This window comes from Bos indicus, chromosome 17 (genome assembly GCF_029378745.1).
Source record: "Bos indicus isolate NIAB-ARS_2022 breed Sahiwal x Tharparkar chromosome 17, NIAB-ARS_B.indTharparkar_mat_pri_1.0, whole genome shotgun sequence".
Classification (NCBI taxonomy): Eukaryota; Metazoa; Chordata; class Mammalia; order Artiodactyla; family Bovidae; genus Bos; species Bos indicus.
This window is the reverse complement of record NC_091776.1, coordinates 44407617-44434628: the sequence shown is the minus strand read 5'-3', so window position 1 is coordinate 44434628 and position 27012 is coordinate 44407617. Positions and strand designations below refer to the sequence as shown.

Sequence of the window (27012 nt, the reverse complement as noted above, 5' to 3'; positions counted from 1 at the left end):
AAACAAGGTGTAATCATTCATCTTCCAGTTTTTTTCAACACACATTTTCTTAGTTTTTTCATGCTATGTCTAAAATTTTGAGGTCTCATTTGGGAAATTATGCATTTATGTCTTCGCTTATTAAACAGTTTTGTTTATTGTTTTTTGTTTTTATTTGCTGGACTCTAGGACAGGGGCTGAGGGTCGTTCCTGCCTTGGAAAAGCCATGGTCTGGTGGGGATGGTGGGCAAGAAAATGTACAAGCACAATGACACGTTTGGGGTCCTCTTAGAGCACACTGTGGAACTGTGGTCGGTTTTGGAAGTAAGGACACCCCAAGAAATGTTTCAGGAATTAGTAAGGGAGTCATAAAGTGAGATTTGAAAGGTGAACAAGAGATTGAAGGTCAGCCTAGGGAAAGGAAGAAACACGCAAATTTGAGAGTCTTGAAGCGATCTAATATTGGTGAACTTTGAACTCTACAGTTGCTGAAATGTGGTGGTCGTGGGGTGTATATTAAGAAATGAGGCCAGAGCCATAGGCAGGGATCCGATCATCATTGAGGGCTTTGAGGATCACATTAAAGTCTTGGGTTTGGGGACTTCCTTGGTGGTCAAGTACTTGGGACTGGGTACTTCCACTGCCCTGGCCCTGGGTTCAGTCCCTGTCTGGGGAACTAAAATGTGACCAATAATAATAATAATAATAATAAACAACTTGAATTTTATCCTCTAAGGGAGAAAGACTCATTGAAGTGTTTTCCAAAGAATTTTTGGATGGAACAGCCTACATCAGGCAAGTGAAGACGAGGTTTAAGTATAGTAGTGGCTTTGAGAAAAGAGAGACAGTAAAATCAGAAGCACGTGGACTTGGTAACTAGTTGGGTGCTGGTGGTGAGGAAATGGGAAGAGCTGGGTATAACTGCTGGAGGTCTATTCTGTGGGCCTGGGTTGGGAGTGATACAATTTCCTGAGTCAGTGAAGACTGAGTTGTTGCAGAAAGCTGGGTGGATATTTCCATTGGAAATAGTGGGATCCCGCAGGTGCTGATGGACAGGTGGGTAGGCATGTTTCTCAAGAGATATTTCTGAACAGGTTACACTGAGTAGGTTACAAACCAATTCTCATACCAACCTTATGAGGAAGGTAATAATGTCAGCCCCATTTAAAAGATAAAGGTGATGGGTACATGGTCTGCCAAGATCACTCAGCAGAAGACAAAAGTCAGATCCAGGAGGTCAGGCTCCCTGTTCTGAGTTCTTATTGGGACAGTGTACACCCTCTCAGGAGGAAGAGCTATTGACACATGCAAATCACAGGCTTTGGGTATTTGAAATCTTTGTTTGTATTTTCATTCTCCAGGTATTTATTCAGCATCCCTCTGTGCCAGGCCCCCTTCACGGCCCCAGGCATGTACTGGTGAACGAGACTGACAGATCCATGCTTTGGGGAGTTTGCATTCTGGTGGAGGAAGACAGATGACACATAAAAGATGAAGAAACTACCTAACAGGAAATGTCATTTTCATGTTATACATAGAATTAAAATTGGTTGATGTGAAAGATTGGATACTTGGGGAAGGCCCCCTGGAGGAGGTGATGTTTGCCAGTTACCAGAGCAGGTCAGCCTTGGGAAGAGCAGGTGAATGAACATACAGGGTGGGAACAGCCATTTCAAGGCTGTGAGGTGGGGGAGGTTTGGTGCCTTTGTAACAGGGAAGAAAGTCCTGTGTGGCTAGGGTTGTGGGAGAGGGGAGGGTAGCAAACAGATAGAGATGCCAGGGGCCTGATCAGTCTGGGAAGCTGACATGTTAAGAAAAGGGGAACATGACTTGCTTGGGGTTTTTAAAGCCCCTCTGGCTGCTGAGTAAAGTGAGGATGAGTACGGCAAGGGTGGCCACATGGATGATTGCAGGGGTCCAGACAACAGACAGAGGATGTGTTGTCTAGGGCAGTAGAAATGGAGAACATAGGCAGAATTTAGGGGATGTTTTAGGTGTTTAGATTTTAGAATTTTAGATGTTTGAAAGTCAAATCCTGTTTTATGAGAACCAGGTGATGCTTTTTCACTTAGTCCATTGTCACTTTTTAGAGTGGTTTATTTTCTGCAAGTTGTCCTGTATTTCTTACCATTCCAACCCAGTGTGAATGCTCACTGTATACTGTATGTGAGGCTCTGTGCTGAATCTAGTGTAGGTATTCATCAGTGCCTCTTCTTGGGAGCCAGGCTACACTACTAGTTGGTGTAGAGACAGGATTTGAACCTGAGTGGTTTGCCCCTCAGCCATTTCCCTGGTTAGTGTACTGCCTCAGGGTGTAGGATGAGAATTTCTTAAGAGATACTAGACTTGTGGGCCCTAATAGTAGTTACTATTAACCAACAAAGGGTCACTTATCAGCTGCTCCTTGGACTCAGGACCAGGTGAGTGAAAGTAACCAAAGCAGGGGCAGTTAAGTCCCTTGTGGGACTCTGGGCAGAGTGGTTGTGTGTGGTCCAGTCCCTGGGGAATGTAGATGACTCCATTCGGGGTAGGCTGAAAGCAGAAAGGATATAATAAGCAGGACATTTAAAAAAGGTGTGACAGAGAAGTCCCTTTCCCATGGCAGGTGACATATTCGACCCATATTCTGGGTGTTCCCTCCTGGGTGTCCAGTGTGACAGCTAGTAATCAGAAAGCTGTTGATGAGTGAATTCAGAGAAGAGGGAGGTGGTTCTTGGAGGTGACATTGCACTGAGGCCTGTGAGCCCTTAAATCTTTTGTTTCTTTCCTCAGAGGATGCTGGCACTTACTGACAGATTTTGTTCTTTTCACTTGTTTGGCTATTTTCTGCTGTTGACAAGTCCCTCCTGTAATTGTGTTATTACAATTCAGTTCCAGGGAGTCTCCATTCCTCAGTTCAGTTCAGTTCCTCAGTCGTGTCTGACTCTTTGCGACCCCATGGACTGCAGCACACCAGGCTTCCCTGTCCATCACCAACTGCCAGAGCTTTCTCAAACTCATGTCCATTGAGTCGGTGATGTCATCCAACCATCTTATCCTCTATCATCCTCTTCTCCCGCCTTCAATCTTTCCCAGCATCAGGGTCTTTTCAAATGAGTCAGTTTTTCACATCAGGTGGCAAAGTATTGAAGTTTCAGCTTCAGCATCCTTCCAATGAATATTCAGGACTGATTTCCTTTAGGATGGACTGGTTGGATCTCCTCACAGTCCAAGGGACTCTCAAGAGTCTTCTCCAACACCACAGTTCAAAAGCATCAATCTTCGGCACTCAGCTTTCTTTATAGTTCAACTCTCACATCCATAGATGACTACTGGAAAAGCCATAGCTTTGACTAAATGGACCTTTGTTGGCAAAGTAATGTCTCTCCTTTTTAATATGCTGTCTAGGTTGATCATAACTTTTCTTCCAAGGAGCAAGGGTCTTTTAATTTCTTGGCTGCAGTGCCCATCTGCAGTGATTTTGGAGCCCAAGAAAATAAAGTCTCTCACTGTTTCCATTGTTTCCCCATCTATTTGCCATGAAGTGATGGGACCAGATGCCATGATCTTAGTTTTCTGAATGTTGAGTTTTAAGCCAGCTTTTTCATTCTCCTTTTTCACTTTCATCAAAAGGCTCTTTAGTTCCTCTTCGCTTTTTGCCATAAGGGTGGTGTCATCTGCATGTCAGAGGTTATTGCTATTTCTCTTGGCAATCTTGATTCCAGCTTGTGCTTCATCCAGCTCAGCATTTCTCATGATGTATTCTGCATATAAGTTCAATAAGCATGGTGACAATGTACAGCCTTGACGTACTCCTCTCCTGATTTGGAACCAGTCTGTTGTTCCATGTCCGGTTCTAACTGTTGCTTCTTGACCTGCATACAGATTTCTCAGGAGGCAGTTTAGGTGGTCTGGTATTCCCATCTCTTGAAGAATTTTCCAGTTTGTTGTGATCCACACAGTGAAAGGCTTTGGTTTAGTCCATAAAGCAGAAGTAGATGTTTTTCTGGAACTCTCTTGCTTTCTTGATGATCCATGAATGTTGGCAGTTTGATCTCTGTTTCCTCTGCCTTTTCTAAATCAAGCTTGAACATCTGGAAGTTCATGGTTAACATACTATTGAAGCCTGGCTTGGAGAATTTTGAGCATTACTTTGCTAGCATGTGAGATGAGTGCAGTAGCTTGAACATTCTTTTGCATTGCCTTTCTTTGGGACTGAAATGAAAACTGACCTTTTCCAGCCCTGTGGCCACTGCTGAATTTTCCAAATTTGCTGGCATATTGAGTCAGCACTTTAACAGCATCATCTCTTAAGATTTGAAATAGCTCAAGTGGAATTCCATCACCTCCACTAGCTTTGTTTGTAGTGATGCTTCCTAAGGCCCACTTGACTTTGCATTCCAGGATGTCTGGCTCTAGGTGAGTGATCACACTGTCATAGTTATCTGGGTCATGAAGATCTTTTCTGTATAGTTCTTCTATGTATTCTTGCCACCTCTTAATATCTTCTGCTTCTGTTAGATCCATACCATTTCTGTCCTTTATTATGCCCATCTTTGCATGAAATGTTCCCTTGGTATCTCTAATTTTCCTGAAGAGATCTTGTCTTTCCCATTCTATTGTTTTCCTCTGTCTTTGCATTGATCACTGAAGAAGAATTTCTTATCTCTCCTTGCTATTCTTTGGAACTGTGCATTTAAATGGGTATATCTTTCCTTTTCTCCTTTGCCTTTACCTTCTCTTTTCACAGCTATTTGTAAGGCCTCCTCAGACAACCGTTTTGCTTTTTTGCATTTCTTTTTCTTGGGAATGGTCTTGATCCCTGTCTTCTGTACAATGTCACCAACCTCTGTCCATAGTTCTTCAGGCACTCTGTCTATCAAATCTAATCCCTTGAATCTATTTGTCACTTCCACTGTATACTTGTAAGGGATTTGATTTAGGTCATACCTGAATGGTCATAGGTTTTCCCCACTTTCTTCAATTTAAGTCTGAATTTGGCAATAAGGAGTTCATGATCTGAGCCACAGTCAGCTCCCAGTCTTGTTTTTTGCTGACTGTATAGAGCTTCTCTATCTTTGGCTACAAGGAATATAATCAATCTGATTTCAGTATTGACTGTCTGGTGATGTCCATGTGTAGTCTTCTCCTGTGTTGTTGGAAGAGGGTGTTTGATATGACCAGTATGTTCTCTTGGCAAAACTCTGTTAGCCTTTGACCTGCTTCCTTTTGCACTCCAAGGCCAAATTTGCCTGTTACTCCGGGTAGCTCTTGACTTCCTACTTTTGCATTCCAGTCCCCTGTAATGAAAAGGACATCTTTTTTGGGTGTTAGTTCTAGAAGGTCTTGTAGGTCTTCATAGAACCATTCCTAGGAGCTTGGAAAGATTTTCTGTCTCCTCCTCTCACATAGGAGTTGACTTATTTAAATCAGGGAGGCTTGTTTCCCATTTTCTCCAGCTTTGGGCATGCCCTGTGGTGACCATCACCACATGCTAAGAGCAGGTTGGGCAAGTACAGCAAGTTAGGCTTCAAGATTGATGTGAGGGAGTGTGGGGAAGGAAGCGAGTTCAGCTTGATAGGGCCTTTCTGAGGAAGGTTGGCCAGGGTTCCCATGCCAGGCTGGATATATTCAGACTGACCCTTCTGGCATATTCAAGGTTAAAATGATAATTTCCTGTTTAAAATGTGTCTGTGTTCATGAATTACTCATTTAGAACAAATAAGCCTCAGCACTCTTGTGTATGTCCAGATATTGGCCCTTGTTTGTATATCAGTGTCCTGATTAGGCACTGAGCATACATTGGTCAGAGGCAACCATGGGGTGGGAGAGTGCAGAGGAGAGACAGATGGCAGGGAAGGCAGCCATGGGATTCGAACCAGGGCAGAGGATATCCCAGGAGATGACCTGGCAGCACCACTCTCAAAGGACCTATGGAAGTAGCTATGTGAAGGGGAAGGAGAAGGCGGCTCCGGACAGATGGAGCCCCTGTGCCTGGGGAGTGGCCAGGCCCATAGTCAGGCCTCTGGAACTGGCTCAGTGTGCACCTGTAGGGGCTAGGGCTGGGGTGGTGTAACATGGTGGCCAATAACTCCTTTGGTTGACTTGAGCAAGCTACTTATCCTTTCCAAACACACTGAAAACAATGTTTTCCTCCTGATTTTTGCCTTTGGAAATTGTGGAGTCATTTTTATTTCCAGGAATCCTTTTTTTTTTGCCTTAAAGTCTGTGTTATATTCTTCAAGCCATAGGAGCACTCTTTTGGTTAATTGCTTGCTATGTACTTTTCTTTAGCTTTTGACCTTTTTGTATCTTCATATTTTACATGTATCTTTTAAAAATAGCATCAATGTTTTTTTTAAAATCAGTCTGTCAATCTTTGTACTTAACTGGAATGCTTTCTTCATGATAATTAACATAGTTATTGATATGTTTGAGTTTAAATCCACCATCTTACTGTGTTTTTTTCTATTCGCTTTATCCGATCTATCTTTTGTGTTTCTTCTTCTCTTGCCTTTTTTCACTAATAATTTTTTGTTCTTCTTCTCTCTCAAAAGAGGTTTGGGAATTACACACATTATTTGTTACTTTAAAGTTTATATTCACTGAAACAAGCCTGTCACAAAAGGACAAATACTGTAAGGTGCTACTTACGCGAGTGTCTGTTACTGAACTAGGTTTATTTGCCTGACACACAGTGAGTCAGATGCTGAGATGCTGAGGTTTGTAGCAGAGAAGGAGTTTGTTCATGATACAGCCAAGTAAGGGGGTGGGAGAACAAATCTCCAGTCTGCCTTCTTGAAGGCAAAGGACTTGAGATATTTATGGGATAAAGAAGCAGGGAGGTCTTAGGTGTAAGGAAATGCGATTGGAGGAGGGAAAAGGTGAAGTTATCAGTGTTTTGTGCAGGTATATCTGAGTTCCGTGCTTCTTTGTGGGATCCATGTTTGAAAATGGAAGTGTAGCATGATATGAGGGTAGAGTTTTTGGCCCTCTGACATCAAAATATTGTTCATTGGACACATGTACAGACCCAGTTTTTTAGGGTCAGTGGCCCCAGCTGGACAAGAGCTGACTCCAGTTTTCTAAAAACAGCTTGCTGCTGCTGCTGCTAAGTTGCTTCAGTCGTGTCCGACTCTGTGGGACCCCAGAGACAGCAGTCCACCAGGCTCCCCCATCCCTGGAATTCTCCAGGCAAGAACACTGGAGTGGGTTGCCATTTCCTTCTCCAATGCATGAAAGTGGAAAGTGAAAGTGAAGTCGCTTCAGTCGTGTCCAACCCTTAGCAATCCCATGGACTGCAGCCTACCAGGCTCCTGCGTCCATGGGATTTTCCAGGCAAGAGTACTGGAGTGGGTTGCCATTTCCTTCAGCACCTCTTAATATAGTGACCCATACATTAGAGGTGTTACCTGTAGGGGACAGTTAGGGAATCAAAAAATAATTAAGGCAAACTTGGTCAGTGAGGGCAGGTTATAAGTAGAAGGATTTTTAATAAATTGTTCTCTTAGCTGCTATTCTGTAAGACAAGCTTTAGAATTTCTGTTGGTCACTGCTTTCTGTTAATCCAATGGGGCATGATTTCTATTCCTAGAGTAGTGAAGATCATAGAAAGTAGGATGTATGATGGTTGTCAGGGAGCCATGGTAGGAGGAGAATGAGGAGTTGTTGCAGAGGATGTAGAGTTTCAGTTTTGCAAGATGAAGAATTCTGGACATAAATATGAATGTGGGTAATTGTTACACAACACTGTGAATGTACTTAATTCCAGTTACGTGTACACTTAAAAATGGTTAAGATCATAAGATTTACATTATGTATTTTATGTTATCACAAGATGATCTGTGACTCTTATGTCACCCAATACCAAAACATTTACTCAAAATAGAACATAGACTTAAAGAGGAAAAGCTATAAAATTTCTAAAAGAAATCACAGAAGAAAATATTCATGACCTTTGAGTCTAAAGTTCTTAGAAAGCTCTTTTATAGATTGTGCTTTTGGAATTAGAAATTGGACTGCATTAAGATAAAACTTTTGAGCTTCAAAATCACCATTTAGAAATGAAAAGACAAGTCACAGACTGGGAGACAGTATTCACAAATCATGTACCTAATAATGGATATATCCAGAGTTTATGAAGAAAACTTACAACTCAGTAAAAAGACAACCCAATTTTAAAAACGGGAAAAGGATTTGAACAGACAGTTCATAAAAGAAGATGGATAAGTGGCAAGTAAGCAAAAATATGATTAACATCATGAGTCATTGCTGCTGCTGCTGCTAAGTTGCATCAGTCGTGTCCGACTCTGTGCGACCCCATAGACGGCAGCCCAACAGACTCCCCTGTCCCTGGGATTCTCCAGGCAAGAACACTGGAGTGGGTTGCCATTTCCTTCTCCAAATCATGAGTCATTAGGGAAATACAAATTAATGTCATAACAAAGACCTACTTTATACCCACTAGAATAGCTATAACCAAAAAGAAAATGTTGACAAGGGTGTAGAGAAATTGGAACCACTATAGATTGCTGGTGGGAATATAAAATGGTGCGGTCATTTTGTAAAGGTTTTGGCAGTTTCTTTGAAGGTTAAATATAAAGTTAAATAAAAACTTACTGCACAGTGTGGCAATTTTACTTCTAGGAATTTACCCATGATAAAGCAAAACATGTTCACACAAAGACTTGTATGATAACTCAAAAATATAAGTAATCTAAATGTGTATTAAAAGCCAGAACTACAACCCTACAACCTGAAGAGTGAAAACCACAATCACAGAAAGTTAGACAAAATGTTCCAAAGGCAGAGGCTTACGTCCCAGCTGAAGAAATAAGATAAAAACCCCAGAAAAACTACTAAATGAAGGCAACCGTTCAGAAAAAGAATTCAGAATAACGATACTGAAGATGATTAGGATCTCAGACAGATAGTGGAGGCCAAGATTGAGAAGAAGCAAGAAATGTTTAACAAAGACAGAAGAACTAAAGAACAAACAAACAAGGATGAACAGTGTAAGAAATGAAATGAAAATAGAAGGAATCTTTAGCAGAATAACTGAGGCAAAAGAATGGATAAGTGACCTGGAAGCAGAATGGAAATCACTACCATGGAACAAAATAAAAAGAATGAAAATAAATGAGACAGTCTAGGAAACCTCTGAGACAACATTAAACACACCAACATTCACATTATAGGAGTTTCAGAAGGAGACCAGGGAATGAAAGGACCTGAGAAAATATTCGAAGACATAATAACTAAAACGTTCTCTAACACAGGAAAGGAAACAGTCAAGTCCAGGAAGTGTAGAGGATACCAGGCAGGACAAACACCAGGAGGAACGCTCTGAGACACATAGTAGTCAAACTGACAAAACTTAAAGGCAAAGAAAAAAATCAAAAGTAACAAGGGAAAAATGACAAATACTATACAAGGGAACTGCCATAAAGATATCAGCTGATTTCTCAACAGAAACTCTGCAAGCCAGAAGGGAGTGACACAATATATTTAATTTGATGAACAGGAAGAACCTACCACCAAGAGTACTCTACCCAGCAAGACTCTCATTCAGATTTGATAGGAAAAAAGAGACAAGCTTTACAGACAAGTGAAAGCTAAGAGAATTCAGTAACACCAGGCCAACTTTGCAACAAATGCTAAAGGAAGTCCTCTAGGTGGGAGAGAGACTAGCAACTGAAACAAAAGAAAACATTGTGCATATATGGAGGGCTGTATGAAAACCTCATGGGAAAAGCAAGCCCCAAAACTACAATAGATACATACACACACAAAAAAGAAAAAGCAACCCAACACAACACTAAAGAGGGTCGTTTAACTGCAAGAGAAGAGAATAAGAGAGGAAGGGAAGAAAATAGACCTACAAAAACAAATGGAAAATATTTAAGAAAATGGTAGTAGGAATGCATGTATTGATAATTACCTTAAACGTAAATAGATTAAATAGGCCTACCAAAAGACATAGACTAACTGAATGTATGTGAGAACAAGACCTGTATATATCCTGGTCTTGCCAGGTAACTCAGTGGTAAAGAATCCTGCCAATGCAGGAGCTTCAGGAGATGCGGGTTTATCCCTGGGTTGGGAAGATCCCCGGGAGGAGGAAATGGCAACCTGCTCCAGTATTCTTGCTGGAATAATCCCATGGACAAAGGAACCTGGTAAACTAGAGTCCACGGGATTGCAGAGAGTCAAATGTGACTGAGCAACTGAGTGCACGTGTGTGCGCACGTGCACGCGCGCGCACACACACACACACACACATCCTGTCTACAAGAGACCCACCAAAGACCACACATATAGACTGAAAGTGAGGGCATGGAAGAAGGTATTCAACCCAAATGGAAATCAAAAGAAAGCTGGAATAGCAATACTTATATCAGACAAAATAGAATTTAAAAGACAATTATAAGAGACAAAAAAGGACACTACATAATGATCAAGGGATCAATCCAAGGAGAAGATATAACAATTGTAAATATATATGCCCTGACTGAACTGAACTGAACTGAGCATAGGAGCATGAAAATATATAAGGCAAATACTAACAGCCATAAAAGGAGAAATTGACAGTAACACAGTAATAGTGGAAGATTTTAACACTCACCTTTCAATGGACAGATCCTCCAGACAAAACAGTAAGGAAATACAGGCCTTCAATGACACATTGGACCAGATGGTGGACCAGATGGACTTAATTGATCTTTATGAGACATTCCATCCAAAAGCAGCAGAATACACATTCTCAAGTGCACACAGAACATCCTCCAGGATTTACCCCATGCTGAGCCATAATGTGATTCTTGGTAAATTTTAGAAAATTCAAGGCATATCAAGCATCTTTTCTGACCATAACATTATGAGATTAGAAATAAACTACAAGAAAAAAAACTATAAAACACAAACACATGGAGGCTAAAAAACATGCTACCAAAGAGCCAGTGGATCACTGAAGAAATCAAAGATGAAATAAAAATACCTAGAGACAAATGAAAATGAAACAATCCAAAACGTATAGGATGCAGCAAAAGCAGTTCTAATAGGGAAGATCAGCAATATGTTCTTACCTCAGGAAACAAAAAAAATCTCAAATAAACAACTAGCCTTACACATAAGGCAACTAGAGAAAGAAGAACAAACAAAGCCTGAAGTTAGAAGGAGAGAGATCATAGCAGAAATCAATGAAATAGAGACAAAGAAAGCAATAGCAAAAATAACAAAACTAAAATCTGGTTCTTTGAAAAGATAAAATTGATAAAGCTTTAGCCAGACTCGTCAAGAATAAAAAGGAGAGAACCCAAATCCATAAAATTAGATAGAAAAAAGAAGTTACAACTGACACCACAGAAGTACAGAAGATCATAATAGACTACTATGAGCAAATGTATGCCAATAAATGGACAACCTGGAAGAAATGGACAAATTCTTAGAAAGGTACAGATTGCCAAGACTGAACTAGGAAGAAGTAGAAAATATGAATAGACCAATCAAACACTGAAATTGAAACTGTGATGAAAAATTTTCAAACAAAAGTTCAGGACCTGGTGAGTTCACAGGCAAATTCTATCAAACATTTAGAGAAGAACTAACACCTATCCTTCTCAAACTACAATGAGATATCACCTCACATCAGTCAAAATAACTATCATCAAAAAACCTGCAAACAAATGCTGGAGAGGGTGTGGAGAGAAGGGAATCCTCCTACACTGTTGGTGGAATGTAAATTGGTGCAATCACTATGGAAAATAGTATTGCTATTTAGTCACTTCAGTTGTGTCTGACTCTGTTGCACTATGGACTGTATAGCCTGCCAGCCTCCTCTGTCCATGGAATTCTCCAGGTAAGGTTAATGGAGTGTGTTGCCATGCCCTGCTCCATGGGATCTTCTTGACCCAGGGGTTGAACCCAGGTCTTCTGCATTGCAGGCAGATTCTTTACAACTGAGCCACCAGGGAAGCCCAGGAAAACAGTATGGAGGTTCCTTAAAAAGTTAAATGTAGAGCTACCATATGATCTTGAAATCCAATCCTGGGCATATATATGGAGAAAAACATGACCTCAAATGATACATACATCCCAATGTTCATTGCAGCAGTGTTTACCATAGCCCAGACATGGAAGCAATCTAAATGTTCATTGACAGAGGAATGGATAAAGAAGCTATGGTAAACATATACAGTGGAATATTTCTCAGCCATTAAAAACATGAAATAATGCTATTTGCAGTGACATGGATGGGCCTAGAGATTGTCATACTGGGTGAAGTAAGTCAGACAGAGAAGGAGAAATATTGCATGATATCCCTTACATGTGGAACCTAAAAAGAAATGATATAAATGAACTTACAAAACAGAAATAGACTCACAGGCTTAGAAAACACACTTATGGTTGCTGGGGGAAAGGGGTAGTTAGGGAGATTGCAATGGGCATGTATACACTGCTATACTTAAAATGGATAACCAACAAGAACCTACTGTATAGCACATGGAACTCTGCTCAGTGTTATATGGCAGCCTGGATGGGAGGGGAGTTTGGGAGAGAACGTATGTGTATGTGTGTGTGTGTGTGTGGGTGTGTGTGTGTGTGTGTGCCTAGTCACCTCAGTTGTGTCCAACTCTTTGTGACCCTATGGACTGTAGCCTGCCAGGCTTCTCTGTCCATGGGATTCTCCAGGCAAGAAAACTGGAGTGGGTTGCCATGCCCTCCTCTAGGGTATCCTCCCAACCCAGGGATTGAACCAGCATCTTATGCGTCGCCTGCATTTCAGGCAGATTCCTTACCATTAAGCCACCGAGGGAGCCTCTGTGTGTGTGTGTGTGTGTGTGTGTGTGTGTATGACTGAGTCCCTTCACTGTTCACCTGAAATTGTCACAATATTGTTAATCGGCTATACACAAATACAAAATAAAAAGTTAAAAAAAAAAAACAAACTCCCAACAAACAAAAGTCCAGGACCTGAGGACTTCACAGGCAAATTCTATTAAATATTTAGAGAAGAGGTAACATGTATCCTTCTGAAACCACTCCAAAAAAAATGGAGAAGAAGGAAAACTCCCAAACTCATTCTATGAGGCCACTATCGTACTGATACCAATACCAGACAAAGATACTGAAGAAAAAAAAGGAAATTATCGGCCAAAATCATTAATGACCAGATGGTCAATACTGAAGTCAGATTGATTATATTCTTTGTAGCCAAAGATGGAGAGAAGCTGTATACAGTCAGCAAAAACAAGACTGGGAGCTGACTGTGGCTCAGTTCATGAACTCCTTATTGCAAAATTCAGACTTAAATTGAAGAAGGTAGAGAAAACCACTAGGCCATTCAGGTATGACCTAAATCAAATCCCTTATGATTATACAGTGGAAGTGACAATCAGATTCAAGGGATTAGATCTGATAGAATGTCAGAAGAACTCTGGACAGAGGTTCATAACATTGTATAGAAGGTGGTGATCAAAACCATCCATGAGAAAAAGAAATGCAAAAAGGTTGTCTGAGGAATCCTTACAAATAGCTGAGAAAAGAGGAGAAGTAAAAGGCAAAGGAGATAAGGAAAGATATACCCATCTGAATGCATAGTTCCAAAGAATAGCAAAGAGAGATAAGAAAGCCTCCCTAAGTGATCAATGCAAAGAAATACAGGAAAACAACAGAATGGGAAAGACTAGAGATATCTTCAAGAAAATAAGAGCTGTCAAAGGAACATTTCATGCAAAGATGGGCACAATAAAGGACAGAAACATTATGGGCCTAACAGAAGCAGAAGATATTAAGAAGAGGTGGCAAGAATACATAGAAGAACTATACAAAAAAGATCTTCATGACCCAGATAAGCACGATGGTGTGATCATTCACCTAGAGCCAGACATCCTGGATTGTGAAGTCAAGTGGGCCTTAGGAAGCATCACTACGAACAAAGCTAGTGGAGGTGATGGAATTCCAGCTGAGCTATTTCAAATCCTACAAGATGATGCTGTGAAAGTGCTGCACTCAATATGCTAGCAAATTTGGAAAACTCAGCAGTGGCCACAGGACTGGAAAAGGTCAGTTTTCACTCCAATCTCAAAGAAGGACAATGCCAGAGAATGTTCAAACTACCACACAATTGCACTAATTTCACATGCTAGCAAGGTAATGCTCAAAATCCTTCAAGCTAGGCTTCAGCATTACGTGAACCGAGAACTTCCAGATGTTCAATCTGGATTTAGAAAAAGCAGACGAACCAGAGATAAATTGCCAACATCCATTGGATCATAGAAAAAACAAGGGAATTCCAGAGAAACATCTACTTCTGCTTCATTGACTATGCTAAAGCCTTTGTCTGTGTGGATCACAACAAACTATGAAAAATTCTTAAAGAGATGGGAATACCAGACCACCTTACCTGCCTTCTGAGAAATCTGTGTGCAGGTCAAGAAGCAACAGTTAGAACCGGACATGGAACAATGGGTGGTGGTGGTTTAGTTGCTAAGTCATTTCTGACTCTTATGACCCCATGCACTGTAGCCTGCCAGGCTCCTCTGTCCATGGGATTCTTCAGGCAAGAATATTGGAGTGGGTTGCCATTTCCTTCTCCATAGAACAATGGACTGTTCCAAATAGGGAAAAAGAGTACATCAAGACTGTATATTGTCACACTGCTTATTTAACTTATATGCAGAGTACATCATGTGAAATGCTAGGCTGGGTGAAGCTCTAATTGGAATGAAGGTGTCCAAGAGAAATATCAATAAACTCTGATATGCAGATGACACCTCCTTTATGGCAGAGAACAAAGAGGAACTAAAGAGCCTCTTGATGAAAAAGTGAAAGAAAGAGGAGAGTGAAAAAGCAGGCTTAAAACTCAACATTCAGAGCTATGATCATGGCATCTGGTTCCATCACTTCATGCCAAATATATGGGGAAACAATTGAAATAGTGACAGACTTTATTTTCTTGGGCTCCAAAATCACTGCAGACAGTAAGTGAATCCATGAAATTAAAAGACATTTGCTCCTTGGAAGAAAAGCTGTGACAAACCTAGACAGTATATTAAAAAGCAGAGACATTACTTTGCTGACAAAGGTCCATATAGTCAAAGCTATGGTTTTTCCACTAGTCGTGTATGGATATGAGAGTTGGACCATGAAGAAGGCTGAGTGCTGAAGAATTGATGCTTTTAAACTGTGGTGCTAGAAAGGAGTCTTGAGATTCCTTTAGACAGCAAGGAGATCAAGCTAGTCAATCCTAAAGGAAATCAACCCTGAATATTCATTGGAAGGACCGTTACTGAAGCTGAATCTCCAATACTTTGGCCACCTGATGTGAAAAGTCGACTCAATGGAAAAGACCCTGATGCTGGGAAAGATTGAAAGCAAGAGGAGAAGGGGACACTAAAGGATTAGATGGTTGGATGGCATCACTGATTCAGTGGACATGAGTTTGAGCACACTCAGGAGATAGTGAAGAACAGGATAGCCTGGTGTGCTTCAGTCCATGGGGTCACAAAAAGTTGGACACAACTGAGTGACTGAACAGCAATCATTGATGAACATAGACCCAAAATTCCTTATCAACATACTAGCAATCTGAATCCAACAATATATTAAAAAGGTCATTCATTCTGATCAGGTGGGATTTATCCCAAGGATGCATGGAGTTTTCAATATCTGCAAATCAGTCACTGAGTTATATCACATAAACAAATTGAAGAATAAAAGACATATGAGCATCTCAATGGACTGGCATGCTGCAGTCCATGGGGTTGCAAAGAGTCAGGCATGGCTGAGTGACTGAACAACATTTCAATAGATGCAGAAAAAACTTTTGACAAAATTCACCCATTTATGATTAAAAAAAAAAAAAAAAGCTCTCCAGAAAAGGAAGGTAGAGGGAACATACCTCAACGTAGTTAAAGCCATATACGACAAAGCTATAGCTAACATCTCAATTGTGAAAAGCTGAAAGCTTTCCCTCTAATTTCAGGACCAAGACAAGGATATCCACTCTTATTCAACATAGTTTTGAAGGTTCCATGGGAATTCCTACCCATGGAAATGAGAGAAGAAAAGAAGTAAAGGAAACCCAAAATGGAAAAGATGTTAAACTGTCACTATTTGCAGTTGACATGATACTCTACAGAGAAGATCCTAAAGATGCTACCAGAAAACTACTAGAACTCATCAATTAATTTGGAAAAGTTACAGGTTACAAAATTAATCCATAGAAATCTATTCTGTTTCTATACACTAAAAATGAAAGATCAAAAATAGGTATTCAAGAAACAATCCCATCTACCATCCTATAAGAATAAAATAATTAGGAATAAACCTACCCAAGGAGACAAAAGACCTATATTACAAAAAGGACAGATGCTGATGAACTTGAATAAGACAAACAGATGGAAAGATATACCATGTTCAAGGATTAGAGGAATCAATATTGTCAGAATGACTATATTACTTGAGACAATCTGCAGACTCAGTGCAATCCCAATCAAATTACCAAGGGCATTTTTCACCAAAATGAAACACAAATCTTAAAATTTGTATGAAGACAAGAAGCACCCTGAATAGACAAAGCAATCAAGAAGAAGAAAAGCAGAGCTGGAAGAATCAGGCTTCATGACTTCAGACTATAGTACAAAGCTATAGTCACCAAAAGAGGATGGTACTGGCATGAAAATAGAAGCCTGTATCAATGGAACAGGATAGAAAGCCCAGAAATAAACTCATGCACCTGTGGTCAATTAATCTGTGACAAGGGTGGCATAACTACACAATGGTAGAAAGACAGTCTCTTCAGCAAATGGTCCTGAGAAACTGAAAAACATGTAAAAAACTAGATGAAATTAGATCGTTCTGTAACAGCATATACAAAAATAAGCTCAAAATGAATTAAAGACCTAAATGTGACTGAACACTGTAAAATTCCTACAGAAAACTTAGGCAGAACACTCTTGACATATGGAGTATTACTCAGCCATTAAAAAGAATACATTTGAATCAGTTCTAATGAGGTGGATGAAACTGGAGCCTATTATACAGAGTGAAGTAAGCCAGAAGGAAAAACATAAATACAGTATACTAACGCATATATATGGAATTTAGAAAGATGGTAACAATAACCTGGTGTACGAGACAGCAAAAGAGACACTGATGTATAGAACAGTCTTATGGACTCTGTGGGAGAGGGAGAGGGTTGGAAGATTTGGGAGAATGGCAATGAAACGTGTAAAATATCATGTAGGAAACGAGTTGCCAGTCCAGGTTCGATGCACGATGCTGGATGCTTGGGGCTGGTGCACTGGGACGGCCCAGAGGGATGGTATGGGGAGGGAGGAGGGAGGAGGGTTCGGGATGGGGAACACATGTATACCTGTGACGGATTCATTTTGATATTTGGCAAAACTAATACAATTATGTAAAGTTTAAAAATAAAATAAAATTAGAAAAAAAAAATAAATTGCAGCAATATTTTTTCTGATTTATCTCCCAGAATAATGGAAATAAAACCAAAAATAAATAGACAGGACCTAATTAAACTCAAAAGCTTTTGCACAATAAAGGAAACAATAAACAGAATGAAAAGACAGCTCACAGATTGGAGAATATATTTGCAAATGATATAACCAACAAGGGATTAATCTTGAAAATCTATAAACAGCTCATGAGGCTTAATATCATCAAAACAATCCAATCAAAAAAATGGCAGGAGACCTAAAGAGACATTTTTCCAAAGGAGACATACAGATTGCCAAGAGGCACATGAAAAGATGTTCAAAAATGCTAATTTTTAGAGAAATGCAAATCAAAATGACAATGAGGTATCACTTCACACCAGTCAAAATGGCTATCATCAAAAAATTCACAAACAGTAATGGCGAGGGCGTGGAGAGAAGGGAACCCTCCTGCATTGTTGGTGAGAGTATAAAATGGTGCAGCCACTATGGAGTAGAGTACGGAGGTTCCTTAAAAAACTAAAATTAGAGCTACCATATGACTCTACAATCCCACTCCTGGGCATATATCTGGATAAAAACATGATCTGAAGTGATACATGAACCCCAGTGTTCATTGCAGCACTGTTTACAATAGCCAAGGCATGGAAGCAACCTAAATACCCATCAACAGAGGAATGGATAAGGAAGATGTGGTACATACATACAATGGAATGTTACCCAGCTATTAAAAAAGAATAAAATAATGCCATTTGTAGCAACATGGATTGACCTAGAGACCGTCATATTGAGTGAAGTCATACAGAGAAAAAGAAATATCATATGACATCCCTTCTATGTGGAATCTAAAAAGAAATGATATAAATGAACTTTTAAAAATGTATTTATTTTTGGTTGCACTGGGTCTTTGTTGCTGCTCACGGGCTTTTTCTAGTGTGAGGAGGGGCTACTCTCCAGTTGTGGTGCATGGGTTTCTCTTTGAGGTGGTGTTTCTTGTTGCAGAGCACAGGCTCTGGAGCGCTTGGGCTTCAGTATTTGCACCTCCTGGGCTCTAGGATATGAGCTTAGTGGTTGTGGTGCCCCAAGGCATGTGGGACCTACTGGAAGTGAAGTGAAGTTGCTCAGTCGTGTCCGACCCTTAGCGACCCCATGGACTGCAGCCTACCAGGCTCCTCTGTCCATGGGATTTTCCAGGCAAGAGTACTGGAGTGGGGTGCCATTGCCTTCTCCGTACCATGTTTAATAGGCTATATTTTTTATCACTTACCTTGTCTAAAGAAGACTCAGGCAAGGGAAATGAAACCATCACTGTTGGCTCAGATAAATCATGCTTCCCCTTCAGCAGGGGGTATGGAGATGGGTCTCCAGTTTCCTAACTGAAGCACACAGCCTTACGGATGGAGGTAGGACATAAAATCAGATTTCTGCCAACCAGGAGAAGGACAGCACTGTACACCTTCATCTTCCTCTTTGGTGAGGGAGCATCCAGTCACATCCTTCTTTCCCTCCATCCACCTTCAAAAATATTCTATTACATCTCTTTTCATTTTTAACCATATTAGTACAAGTCTAGGATTATTGTTTCTAATTAGACCTGGTGATACATCTTCATGGTCTGGTGATCTATATTAAAGATAAGTTATCCACATACAACTAGCCAGACAGGTTGAGTGGTAGAGAGACGTACAGAATGGTTATAACAGGAACCTTGTTCTGGGAGAGCAGCAGCAGTGGCACCACAGGGAAGCCACTGGTTACAGTGCGTTGGTACTGGGCTGGGCAGGCTGTTCCAGGGCTTCTGCCACAGCCGTGGCCTGGTGAGCCCTGAGTTCTTCTCTTTTAGCCTGAGTTCCTCTTCCATTGTCTTCTGTAGCTAAACTCAAGATGAGCCACAGCCAGTAATCATGTTTAATATAGTCTTGAATCATGTTTAAACAATCTTCAGTCTTGTGAATTCCTGTTTTCTACTCACTGGCTCTGGTATTCTGTAAACACAGAATTCTTTAATTCTTTTGAATTCAAAAAAATTTCTTCTTGAATTCTTTTGAATTTCTTGAATTCTTTATGCTGTCCCTTCAGATAGCAGCAATGATCTGATTTTCTGAAATTACTGTTGCAAAAAAAAATGCTCAGTAGCAAGTTCATTAGATTTCCTGGGAGATAAAATGAAGGAAACCAGAGATGTGAGAACCAAGGAAAAACAAGGAGTGTGGTGCCAGCAACAGAAAGATTGGAAGGGTAAAGTATAGAAATGGACAGATTCAGTATCCATGAACTCTGAAGTCTACAGTAACAACACTGACAGCCAAACATGAGCAAGTCTGATTCAAGGGCAAAGATTAATTACCCACTGGCCTGCTTTTTCCTGATGGAAACATTTATGACTTTAAGACTGTTTAATTGCCAGACATACTCACTTCAAAGCCATTGTAATAGTCAAACATGCTCATATTCATTTCTCGGTGCATGGGAATGGATATTGTCCCAGTTGGGAATTGGTGTTTAGGAACATATAACTTGGATGTTGTGTACAAAATGAATAAGAGAGTTCAAATTTAGGCTTTAGAGGAACCTGAAATGAGGTATTAAGATCCTGTGATATTGCAGTTTTCAAACCTGACCTGTTTCTGTCTTCTCTCAATACCCTGTTCTGTCCATCACCTCAGTCAGCATGTTACTTTGAGATATCTAGGTCCACTCTACCCGTTCTGTCTTCTCTTCAGCCTCCAAATATTTGTCATTGTGCCTGAGGACTTAGTCCTGTGTCTTGCTCTTTATTTACTTTGTATATTTGGAATTCGGCAACAGTGGGGGGTGTTGGTTAATGTTTAACCAGCATCTGTTCACCTTGCCCCTCTGTTTTTCATTCCTATTGGAGAAAAACAATTTCATCTCTTAGCCCTTTCTTAGTGAATTTTCCTCCATGATTTCTAAATAACCAGTGCTTATTCTATCGCGCCTAGATTTTCTCCTAATTACTCACTGTGAAGGATAGATTTAATTCTCTTTCATCCTCCTCCCCTCATATTCCCCATAATATACACAGTCTTCTCATACCTACATTATCCTAATAAAGCTACTTCATGCTCTTGCTTAAAACAGTCTTCAGTTTTTGCATCTTCATGACTATGTAATTTCCATTCACAGGTAAATCATACAAGTGTACAATGGTTAGTTTTCATTCATAAATCACTTTTTCTGTTCAGTTGTTTTCCTTGCCTTTCCAGTTTTCTCTGTTATTGCTCATATTTATAATTAATTTAGCCCAGACTCTTCCTCACATGTCTAAATATTCTTTTGGTACATTCAGCTTAATTAGTGATTCTGTCAATTTCATCTTCCTGGTGACATCACTCCCAGGTCTTGTGACTTCCTGTGGTGTAACCTAACTTTTCTCATCACCTGGTTGTACAGTTTTTATCCTGGAATCTCCTTTCAAATTTTCTGTGTTTTTGTTTTTTTTTTTAATGGTGTGTGTCCTCTTTTTTCTAGATTTGTTTTGTTGGAACACCTCTCACAGTAGCTTCCTGTGAAAGGATGCATTTGATATAAATGTTGAGACCTGTGCCTCTGAAAATGTTTATTCTTTACTCCTGAATGCTCTGTTTTCTTTCTTCTACTGATGCTAGTGAGAAGTTAGATCCATTGTAAAATTGATTTATTATATGAAACATTTTTGGTTTCTCTGGAAGTTTTACTGGCTGCTGCTTGACAGTGTTCTGAAACATCATGATGATGTTTCTTGTGAGTTTGTTTTCATCTATTTGGGTATTCAGTGGACCTTTATTCCCAAGAGGAGTGTAAACCAATCTGCAATGGTTCTGCTTTCTCCTGAGCTTAACAGTGTTTGGCACATAATAGGTATTTAATAATTATTTGTTAAATAATGCTAGTGCCTAGAGATCTTTTCCACTTCTTTATGTTTACCTCATTTTACCTTGTGCTTTCTAAAGAAGATATAGTACAAAAATCTGAAACTCAAGACTCTATTTATTGGCAGTTCCCTATGCCTGTGTTCATGTTTTAAGTTGCTTTGTTTTCCTCAGTGTCCAGGAGTTGTCCGGGTACCAGCTGTCCAGTACTCCAGACACTGGAGTCCAGTGCCTGGTGTCCAGGTACCTTTACTCTTGAGATTTTATTTATGTTCAGAACTGATATCAGAAACTAAGAAAAACCTCATGACATGGCATTTTAAGGTAACTTTATGCTATACCAAGATCATGTTACTATTCATAACATGAGTATTTTCATTTCTAGATGAAGTCTGGGAAATTAATGCTTGTATGGAATGGGATCAGGAAAATCAAAGCAGAAGACTACCCTGTACTGCATTTGGAAAACTATTTTCTTAGTGAAGATTATATTTCTTCAAGACAAAGACTTCATAAATGTGTCACAAATAGAAAGAGTTTGAAATATAATATAGATTTCAGTAGTAATTATGCTGGAAAGAATCCTAATGGGTTTCATGTACAGAGAGAATCACCCTTCCATTCTAAACGTGAACAAGCTGCTATTGGCATAAAACACTGTGAAAGTAATGAATCTGGGAAAACTGCCAACAGAAAGTCATAGCTTATTTGCCAACAAATGCATATGGGAGGAAAATCCTTTGAATGCCGTTCATGTGGGAAGGCCTTCAGTAGCAAGTCATACCTTGTGGTGTATCAGGAAACTCATGCAGAAGAAAAGCCCTACAAATGTGATAGATGTGGGAAAGACTTCAGCAGCAAGTCCTACCTCATTGCGCAATCGAGAATTCACACAGTAGAGAAGTTACGTGAATACAGTGGCTGTCAGAAAACTTTTAGTTTCAATTAACACCTTGTAATACATCAGAGAATGTACACACAGGAGAATCCCTGAATGTTGTGAATGTGGAAAAGTTTTCAGTAGAAAAGACCAGCTTGTTTCCCACCAGAGAACTCATTCAGGACAGAAACCCTTTAAGTGTCATGCATTTGAAAAAACTTTTGATTTGAAATCACAACTCATTATACACCAAAGCATTCATACAGGAGAGAAACCCTATGAAGGCATTGATGGTCAGAAAGCCTTTAATACAAAGTCTTACTTCATGGTACATCAGAGAACCCACATGGGGGAGAAACCTATGGTTGTTGTGAATGTGGGAAATTCTCCAATGAGTCACAGCTCATTGTACGTCAGAAAGCACACAGTGGGGTTAAACTCTGTGGATGTAATTAGTGTGGAAAAGCCTTCAGTTTGAAGTCACAACTGAAAAGTCACACAGGAGTGAAACCCTATGGATGCAGTGAATGTGGGAAAGCTTTTAGAATGAAGTCCTACCTCGTTTTACATCAGAGGACTCACACAGGAGAGAAACTCCATGAATGCTATGAATGTGGGAGAGCCTTCAGTTTGAATTCACAACTCATTATACCTCAGAGAATTCACACAGGGGAGAAGCCCTATGAATGCAGTAACTGTGGGAAAACTTTTCGTTTGAAGTCACAACTCGCGATATATCAGAGAACTCATACAGGAGAGAAAACCTATGAATGTAGTGAATGTTGAAAAGCCTTTAAAACAAAGTCTAACCTTATTGTACGTTGGAAAACCCATACAGGAGAGAAACCCTATGGTTGTAATGAATGTGGGAAAGCCTTCAGTTGGAACTACCATCTCATTTCACATCAGAAAACTCACACAGGAGAGAAACCCTATGGTTGTAGTCAATGTGGGAAGGCCTTCAGTCAGAAATACCATCTCATTTCACATCAGAGAACTCATACAGGGAGAAACCCTATGCATGCAGTGAATGTTGAAAAGCCTTCAATACAAAGTCAAACCTCATTGTACGTCACAAAACTCACACAGGAGAGAAATCTTATGGTTGTAATGTATGTGGAAAATCTTTTACTTTGAAGTTATGGCTCATTGTACATCAGGGAGCACACACTGGGGTAAAACCTATTGATGTAATCAATGTGGAAAGGCTTTCAGTTTGAATTCATACCTCGTTGTACATGAGAGAAGTCACACAGGATTGAAACTCTATGGATGCAATGAATGTGGGAAAGCTTTTAGGAGCAAGCCCTACCTCATTATACATATGAGGACTCACAGGAGAGAAATCACATGAATGCAGAGAATGAAGGAAATCTTTCAGTTTTAATTCACAACTTATTGTATGTCAGAGAATTCACACAGGAGAAAATCTCTATGTATGGAATGAATGTGAAAAGGCCTTTAATAGAGAAGATCAGCTCATCTCACATCAGTGAACTCACACTGGGGAAAAATCTTATGGCTGCAATGAGCATGGGAAGACATTTAGTGGCAAGTCATACCTCATTATAAACATGAGAACTCATTCAGGAAAGAAACCATATGAATGTCACAAATTTGAGAAAGCCTTCATTTGGAAATCACTACTCATTGTACATGAGTGAACCCATGCAGGGGAAAACCCTTATGAATATAGTCAACGTGAAAAAATCTTTCAGTGGAAAATTATGGTTCCTTGTATATCAGAGGATGGAAACAAGAGAGAAGCCCTATGACTGCAATGATGTGAAAAAGCTTTCATTAGAAAATAGAAGCTCATTTTACATCAGAAGAACTCATTCAGGGGAGAAACCCTATGGATGCAGTGAGTGTGGAAAAACCTTCTCTCAGAAATAAATTCTCAGTGCACATCAGAGGACTCATACAAGAGAGAAACCCTGTAAATGCAATGAATGTGGGAAAGCCTTTTGTTGGATCACAGCTCACTGTACATCAGAGAACTCATGCAGATGAGAAACTTACCAGTGAATTAAATGTAAGAAACTTTCTCTGTAAAGTGAATTTCCAGGAATTCCCAGAAGATTCATACAGGAGAGAAACTCCGTACATCATTTCATTGTACACCATGTATGTATGGCATGTTGAAGGATATCCACCAAAAGCTGTTTTTTATACACTAAAAATAAGTAAATGTAGGACCCCTATGAATTCAGTGAACCCTATAAAAGTTCTCAGCAGGAAATCGTACCATGTCTTTAAGTTTGTTCAGGTGAGGAACAATATGAATGAAATTAATGTCAGAAAATAATTTTTAATATGGTAGCATTCATGAAGAGGAAATTCCATAATGCAAATGAATATAGAATAAAATCCTTTTAAATTCATAATTTATTAATAATTAGGATTTTAGTGAGAGAAAATATAAAGTGGATGAATTGTAGATATCAGAAACTTATACTTGGGAGAAACCAAGCCAAAAAAAAACAAGAAAAGAAAAGATGATTTATGATTGTTTTTGTTCGGATGAGGTAAAGCCTCAGTAGAAATGTTTGCTTCACTATTTTTAAAATTTTATTTATGTATTTATTCATTTATTTATTTGGCTGCATCAGGTCTTAGTTGCAGCATGTAGCATCTTTTTTGCATCATGCAGGATCTTTCATTGTGGTGCCTGGACTTGCTAGTTCTGACATGAGGTTTAGTAGTTGTGGTGTGAGGGCTCCAGAGTACCCAGACTTCAGTAGTTGTAGCAGGCAGGCTCTCTAATTGTGGTTCATAGGCTCCCAAGTGTGTGGGTTCAGCAGTTGTGGCTTACAGGCTTAGCTGCTCCACAGCGTGTGGGATATTACTTTCCCAACCAAGGATCAAACCTGCATCCCCTGTATTGCAAGGCAAGTTCTTAACCCCTGGACCAACAGGGAAGTCCCTACTTCACTATTATTGTGGTTCACCTGTACAAAATAATTTCCTTTAGAAAGGACTTTAAGGTTATAAAGATGTCCCAAAATTTTAGGAAAAGATTGGAGAAAGTATATAACTATCAGGGATATACATGTTCATAATAACAACATAAAGACTTTTTAAAGTGTATGACTGAATGTAATAACCAATATAACAGTAAGGATTGCATCATAAACCCTTGGATGTTTAGGATCTTTCTCTCTGTACTCTAAAATATGCTTTGTGTAGTTTGCTACAATTATTAATTAGTTCCTTCTACGAAGTTACCAAGAATAGCTTAAATTATTATCACTTTTAAATCAAATTACCAAGTTAAAGAATGTTCACCCCTTTAATTATAGCAAGGTAATGGCAGTTCTAAGGGCTTCTGGGAGCTCAGTGGTAAAGAACCCAACTGTCAAACAGGAGACTTGGGTTCGAAGATCCCTTAGAGAAGGAAATGGCAAACCCTCTCCAGTATTCTTGCCTGGGATTTCCCACTGACAGAAGAGCCTGGTGGACTACGGTCCATGGGGTTGCAAAGAGTTGGACATAACTGTGTGGCTAAACAATAACAATGGAAATTCTAGCTAATATGTGAGAACCAAAAGTTGTAAGGAATTGGGGTTTAGGGCTGGGGAAAAAATCCTGTTGTTTGCAGATGTGATTGTCTATTTAGGAAAACCAAAATAAACTACAGGCGAATATTTAAACTACAGGCTATAAGGCAGGGTGATGTTTTGCACAACTCTGAAACATGACAGCTTGGCTGTGAACACAATCTGATCTCATCAGTGTTTTCACACTCAGATTCCAGGCCCTGCTGAGGGAAACATCCTGGTCTGCCCTTGAAGTATCTGAAGACAGTTTTGTACTAATCAACCAAAAGCTTCAGCAAACCTCAGACAAGTGAAATACAGATCAGATAGATTTATCTGTACCATATCTCCCAGTCTAAGAGCTGACATTGGAAAATATGTGCCCTTTTTTTGAAAGTAAATATATATTAAGCACAAAGAAAATTGTCAGGAATATGTAGGAACATTATATAAGGAAAAGCATCATTTTACCAAAAAAAAAAAAAAAATCCTAAATGTGTGTACTTATCAAGAAAGCTTCAAATGATGCAAAAAAAGAACTGAAAGAAGAAATACACTCTACCATTTTAGTTGGACACTTCAGCATTTATTTCTCAGTAACATAACTTGAAGATCAAATATCAGGAAGGCTATCAGATCAGATCGGATCAGATCAGTCGCTCAGTCATGTCCAACTCTTTGCAACCCCATGAATCGCAGCACGCCAGGCCTCCCTGTCCATCAGCAACTCCCACAGTTCACTCAGACTCACGTCCATCGAGTCAGTGATGCCATCCAGCCATCTCATCCTTTGTTGTCCCCTTCTCCTCCTGCCCCCAATCCCTCCCAGCATCAGAGTCTTTTCCAATGAATCAACTCTTCGCATGAGGTGGCCAAAGTACTGGAGTTTTAGCTTTAGCATCATTCCTTCCAAAGAAATCCCAGGGCTGATCTCCTTCAGAATGGACTGGTTGGATCTCCTTGCACTCCAAGGGACTCTCAAGAGTCTTCTCCAACACCACAGTTCAAAGGCATCAATTCTTCAGAGCTCAGCCTTCTTCACAGTCCAACTCTCACATCCATACATGACCACAGGAAAAACCATAGCCTTGACTAGACGAACCTTTGTTGGCAAAGTAATGTCTCTGCTTTTGAATATGCTATCTAGGTTGGTCATAACTTTCCTTCCAAGGAGGAAGCGTCTTTTAATTTCATGGCTGCAGGCACCATCTGCAGTGATTTTGGAGCCCAGAAAAATAAAGTCTGACACCGTTTCCACTGTTTCCCCATCTATTTCCCATGAAGTGATGGGACCGGATGCCATG

The 27012-nt window shown here is 39.9% G+C and overlaps 1 pseudogene; it reads left to right on the top strand.

Annotated features, from left to right (window-relative positions):
- The first annotated feature begins 219 nt into the window (after positions 1 to 219).
- Positions 220 to 26425, top strand: LOC139176662 (zinc finger protein 268-like; annotated as a pseudogene).
- The last annotated feature ends 587 nt before the right edge of the window (positions 26426 to 27012 follow it).